The 6000-nt window shown below is 44.6% G+C and overlaps 1 protein-coding gene across 1 annotated transcript in view; it reads left to right on the top strand.

Annotated features, from left to right (window-relative positions):
• MTUS2 (microtubule associated scaffold protein 2) overlaps window positions 1-6000 on the top strand; it is a 545841-nt gene that overhangs the window by 414836 nt on the left and 125005 nt on the right. The gene's annotated exons all lie outside the window — the stretch shown is intronic.

Here is a 6000-nt window from a genome sequence, read left to right as displayed (position 1 = left end):
GGGGGGGGGTGGGGTGGGTTGGGGGGGTGAGGGAGGGAGGGGGATAACGGGGGGTAGAGGGTGTGGGGGGGGGTAGTTAGGGGACAGGCAGTGGTTGGATAGGCATGGGAGTCCCAGGGGTTTGTCAGGGGAGAGGTAGGGGGTGAGGTCCTAAGGGGGAAGTTGGGAAGTGGTCTCAGGAGGGGGCAGTTGAGGATAAGGAGAAGGGAGGCTTAGATAGGGGGTGGGCTCCCAGGGGGCCATTAGCGGCAGGGGTCCTGGGAGGGGGTGATCAGGGAACAGGGGGGTTGGATGGGTTGGGGCTTCTGTGGGGGGCAGTCAGAGGCAGTGGATGGTGGCAGGGCGGGGCTACCCTCCCTCCCCATGGAGTGTCCTATTTTTTGAATTTTAAAATATGGTATCCCTACACTTCACAGTGCAGCTCTCCATTCACAGCAAGCTACAGCGTGAGGTCTCAGATACCTCACTTCCTCCACCTTCCTTTCCTCTTGGTAGTGGCCAAGGGAATGCTGGGAAATGTAGTTCTTTCCCTCCTCCAAGGCTGGCTCTGTAGGCAGGGAGCTAACCAAGGAACTACAGCTCCCAGGACCCCCTGTTGGGTCTCAGCTCCCATGCTGGATCCTTGCTGCCCCTACAAATGGGCTGCCCCAAGCACGTGCTTGCTTTGCTGGTGCCTAGAGCTGCCCCTGTTTGGCACGTAGACACCTACGACTCATTGAATTTCAATGGGACTTAGACTTTTAAGTCAGTTAGAATCTTTTGAAAATGTGACCCTTGGGTGTTTTTCCGTGCTTGGTCTCTATCCCAAGATGATTTTTTTGTTGTTGTTGAAAGTTTGAGCAAAATCAGTCCTGTGCTGTTGAGTAAGGGAAGTATGAAAACAAAACAAAACCCTTTTCACGTTAAAAGCAAAGTATATTGTGACTGGTTTTGTTGGTTTAAAAGATGTCTACAGGCAAAATGGTTGAGGTTTGAGTTAAATTTCAATTTGGCAGGGGAATAGTCCTCATTAAGGAGAGAGACATGGCTTTGTTCCTGAAGAATTTAGTTTTAATTTGTACAAGCCATGAGTGCTTGAAAATTCCATGCTCTGCATGTATGGTGATGTCCTGCTAAGCTCGCAGAGGGCCTGAACCATCACCCATTGAAATTAATGGGAATCTAAATGTGCATGTATCATAAGCCTCTTTCCCAAATCTGGACCTTAGCGTCCAAAATGTGGGTGCCTAGCATGAACCTCCAAGCTTAATTACCAGCTTGGATCTTGTCTCGCTGCCACCAGACAGGAATTACAGCGCCTGCCTCGCTCTGGTCCCCCAAACTTTCCCTGAAGGGACCCCAAGACTCAGAGACTCTGAGTCTCACAACAAAGGGAAATAACCCACTTCCCTTCCCCCTCTCTCTCCCACCCAGACTTTCCTCTCTGGGCTAACCTGGGAGTACTGATGCAATCTCTTTACATCACAATACCAAGAAGCATGTCTCCTCTATTCCACAAAGAGACAAACCCCAAATACAAGGAAACAGAAAAGATTCTATCTCTCCCCCCGCTCCCACCAATTCCCTGGTGCTGCAGAGTTTCACTCTCCGTAGATCAAACACAAAGAGAATTCCCTCCCTTTCGTTCCTTAGCCTACCCAGAGAGAAAAAACTCAAACAAGTCTTAAAAAGAAAACTTTATACAAAAAGAAAGAAAAAAAGGCATAAGAATGTAATCTCTGCATCAAGTGATAATACAGGGCTATTGCTTATAAGAAAAATATGAATAAACAGTTTGATTCAAAAAGATATCCAATTTGAAACATTCCGGCAAGCTGCACACATGTAAATACAACCAAAACAACATAAAAGCCTATATTGTTTTCCTACCTGTACTTACAATTTGGAAACAGAAGATTAGAAGATAGAAAGAACCTTCTCATAGCTGAGAGACAGGCAAAAGACTCAGATCCCAAAAATTCCCTCCCTGACTTTGAAAAATCCAGTTTCCTGATTCGTCCTCTGGTCAGGTGTTTGGTTCCCTTTGTTAACCCTTTACAGGTAAAAGAAACATTAACCCTTAGCTATCTATTTATGACAGCATGTAAGGAACAATGTGCTGTGTACAAGTGAAATGCTAACTTTTCTGCTGTGCCTCGGAGTTGCTCCCACCTGATTCAGATAAATGTCCAGATTCAGGGGGAAAGCCAGGATCTTATAAACGATTCTCTACCCTCTCCCTCCTATTGCTCTATTCCCAGACAAAATGCTCCCTTGGGTTGAGGAATATACACAGGCCTGGGAGCCAGTTCCTGAGTTCCAGCCTCACCTCTTTCATGAACAAACCTTCTATAGGGCTTGACTGTGCACCTGTTACCCAAGCTGAGGAATAGTCACCATTGGGAGTAGTCCCATTAAGTTCAATGGTACTAACTGCACAATTGCTGCTGTTAAGGCTAGATGCTGTGGTTGCTCACAGCCCTGCATTGGGGATGGTATTGAACTGCCTCACGGGTGGGAAGCACCAGAATGGATCATGTGTGAGAAGGCATCCTACAAGTTGCCCAATGCGCTAGTCCTGTCCTACAGGACAGTAGAGAGGACAGGGCTATGGTCACTTCCTCCTTATGTTTCGGTAAATTTGCTCACTGAAGGGATGAGCAGTCCCTGCTTATGGTGATGGCTATTGTGATTAAGCATTTGTGCAGCCATGCAAAGGAAGAGGCAAGGTTTCTTGCATGCTTTCACACTAACATTTGTGCAGATCTGGCCCTTACCAAGGTAAAGATCTCCCTCAGACAAAAACCATACAGTTAATTTAGTTACATGGCAGTATTCTATTTCTCCTTTAGAAAAACACTGTTTTGCAGTGTGTACACCCACAGGGACAGAGTTAAGGTTGCATGTGCAACCTTAACTTTGGTATGTCCTAGCTTTTAAGTGACTAACCTTGAAAACTTAAAGTTGCATGAGCTTTTTCCATTTAATTTATACTGCTATGTCTTGACAGCCATTCTGAGAGAAATGTGACTGTTCAATGATATCGCCGAACTAATGTTCTTTTCTCTTCCTCCACTGAAAAAAAATCTTAAAAAAAAAAAAAAAAAGATTAGGAATTGATGTAAAACTAATAAGTACCAAGGAATTTGAAGCAGATAGTAATGCTTACTATGTACCCATCAAATTGCAACTAAAACAGTTGGAAGGAGAGATAATCTAGATAATCTAGAAGGAGAGATAATCAAATGTGGTGCTGACTTAGAGTCAGAGAGCAAAAGAAAATGAAAGCAGTGGTTCTTACACAGGCCATTAGCCAGTTATGAAGGGTAATGATTGCTATGCCTGTGGACAGCTGTATTTTAATTAATTATTAATTAGCAGATTAATTAGCTATGGTCAAATTTTGCCCTCAGATATATATGCATAACTCCTATTGACTTCAGTGGGAATTTTAAACTTATCTGAAACAGGATAGTTCTTGCTTAATGTTTCATATTCATAATGCTTAATTCTATCCTCAGCTTATGTGCTGAGGATGCCCGTTGCGATGGTGTATTACGTGCAGTGACGAAACTGTCCACAGGGAACTGAACTATCATCAAGTCATTTCACACAATACAGTAGAAACAGCATTGTGTGACTTTGGTCACTACTGACCTCCACCAGCTAGATTAGTCTGGTAATCAATGAAATTTCTGGCCCAGTTTCAAGCCCTGTGTTAAATAAAGCCAAAGGATTTTCTTGAGTTGCCATTTGCCTGTTAGGAGTGGCAATAGTGCCATCTACAGGAGAGTAGTTCCAAGTGACGTTTTGAAAAGGAATCCCTTATTTAGATGCAGAGTAGACGAACTATGTCTAAATATTTCTATCATATTTATAGATAGAGCTTTTTCTGCTGAACACTAGCATGGTCACGCTACCCCAGTGCATTGGGCTACTCTGTGATAATGACATCACTTCTTCTTCTGCCAGTTCCAGCTTAGATGTAAGTTTGAAAAACAGTGGAGATACCTTGTTAAAAAGCTCCTGGTTCTTTGGGTACATGAGGAACTTATGTAAGTAGGTACAGAGCTTCCCAACCTTTCTCAAAGAAAATTGTTGCAAGAAATTGCTCTTTATATAATGTGTAGGGATGTTGTTATTGGAACGTCCATTTCACTGAGGATCTGACATTTCTTTTTATTGCAATTAGGAACAAAACAAATTTGAAATTGACTGAAAGAAAGTTCCAAAAAAAGTTTCATTTCATTTCAATTATGACTTTTAAAAATTGAACATTCTGTCATAACATATACTATAATACAAAATAAAACCTTGCTAAACAAAGAGTCATTTTGAAAAGAAAAATCTAAGTGTTTGGAACTCCTCCCCACACACACACAAAAATTCAGCAAAATCAATATGATTTCATGAAGCATTTCAGTTTAAGCAGAACTGCATTCTCTGATGGAAAATGGGTCCATCAAAGATTTTCCAGCCAGCTCTGATTATTATTATTTATTTATACATTGTCATAAATATTAATGGAGCTTTACAGAGAAAGCTTTATACCTAAGGAGGGATATGTGTGCATTTGCAGTCCCCCAGGTGTCCCTTCTAGCCCTGACAGGGAAATACAGGGATACTGCAAATACTAAGGTAACCAGATGAAAGGCAAAATTGGTATATTAATAAGGGTGGCCATTATGTGAGTGTATGTATAAAATACTTCATTTATAGATCTTTGAATCAGATAAGTAGTCATAGACAGGAAACCTTTGATGCATCCAGAGAAATATAGCACAGCCAAGGAAAGTGGCCCCAGTTGCCTAATGGATAAGGCATTGGCCTCCTAAGCCAGAGATTGTGGGCCCAAGTCCTCTATAGGGTGAACAGCTACTTTCTTAATGGGGGAGGGATAGCTCAGTGGTTTGAATATTGGCCTGTTAAGGGTAGGGTTATGAGCTCAATCCTTGAGATGGCCATTTAGAGGTCTGGGACAAAAATCTGTCTGGGGATTAGTCCTGCTCTAAGCAGCAGGTTAGACTCAATGACCTCCTGAGATCCCTTCCAACCCTGATATTCTGTGAAAGTGCCCCTATCCTCTCTGTATATGTCTGAAGAGTAGCATTTTTGTCCTTTGAATGAACACTATTGCACCAATATGATGTGTTTTCCCAGGGGGAGCATGCAATCTTTAGAACACTACATTCCCCACCAAACAATGTAGAGAAAAGCCATGGGAGGGGGCTAAAAGGGAACAAGTCCCAGGGAGGTTGTTTTACCTGAGATTTCTTCCTTATTGTTCTGTTGGAGTTTGCTGTCGTGCAAGACAGGCCATAGGGCCAGACTCCATGGATTCCCCAGGAGCTGCACAGATCTCAGGGGTTTCAGCAGGACACCAGGGCTTTCTGCAGAGGCTCCATGCCACAGCAGCAGTCATGGCCACCCTCCTTGGCAGCATGGCTCCAGCAGCGCCCCATTGCCAGGGACTCCCCTGGCTGCAGTTGCCTCCAGGACCCTCTCTTGTTCATTAGCAAATGCTGGCAGCCAAACAGAACCAGGAGACTAGCATTTTGCAACATAGCTGCACTGATTCTGCTGGGTATGAGACTCCAGAAAGTGTCATGGATCATGAGATGGCATCACAAGATGTATTGTGAAACAAAACGTTACAGAAGATGAAGTAAGGCCATAGGTGATGCATGGGGAGGGGGAGGCATGCAGGATCAAGTGACCCCCACCCGCCCTCCGATATCTGCTTGGCCTTCAGGGTGGTGAGGGAGAGGGGCTCTGTCCTTCTTCTGCTGCGCCCGCCTCTCCAGCATGCTCGACCCCTGTCCCTGGCAGCCAGGCCTGGGTGCAAAGTGGCAGGGGCAGGACAGATACTTCTCATGCCGGCCACTCCAGGTTGGTGCTCTTTGCATCGTGGTGGCTGTTGAGAAAGCCTGTCTGGGGAAGCAGTGGCGAGTCACCCTCCACCCCAGCCCAGCTGCCAGGAACAGGGGCTGAGCAAGCCAGAGTCCCCTCTCCCATCCCTGG

This window comes from Chelonoidis abingdonii, chromosome 1 (assembly GCF_003597395.2).
Source record: "Chelonoidis abingdonii isolate Lonesome George chromosome 1, CheloAbing_2.0, whole genome shotgun sequence".
NCBI classification, from domain to species: Eukaryota; Metazoa; Chordata; order Testudines; family Testudinidae; genus Chelonoidis; species Chelonoidis abingdonii.
The sequence above is the reverse complement of the archived record's forward strand: the minus strand, read 5'-3'. Positions and strand labels throughout refer to the sequence as shown.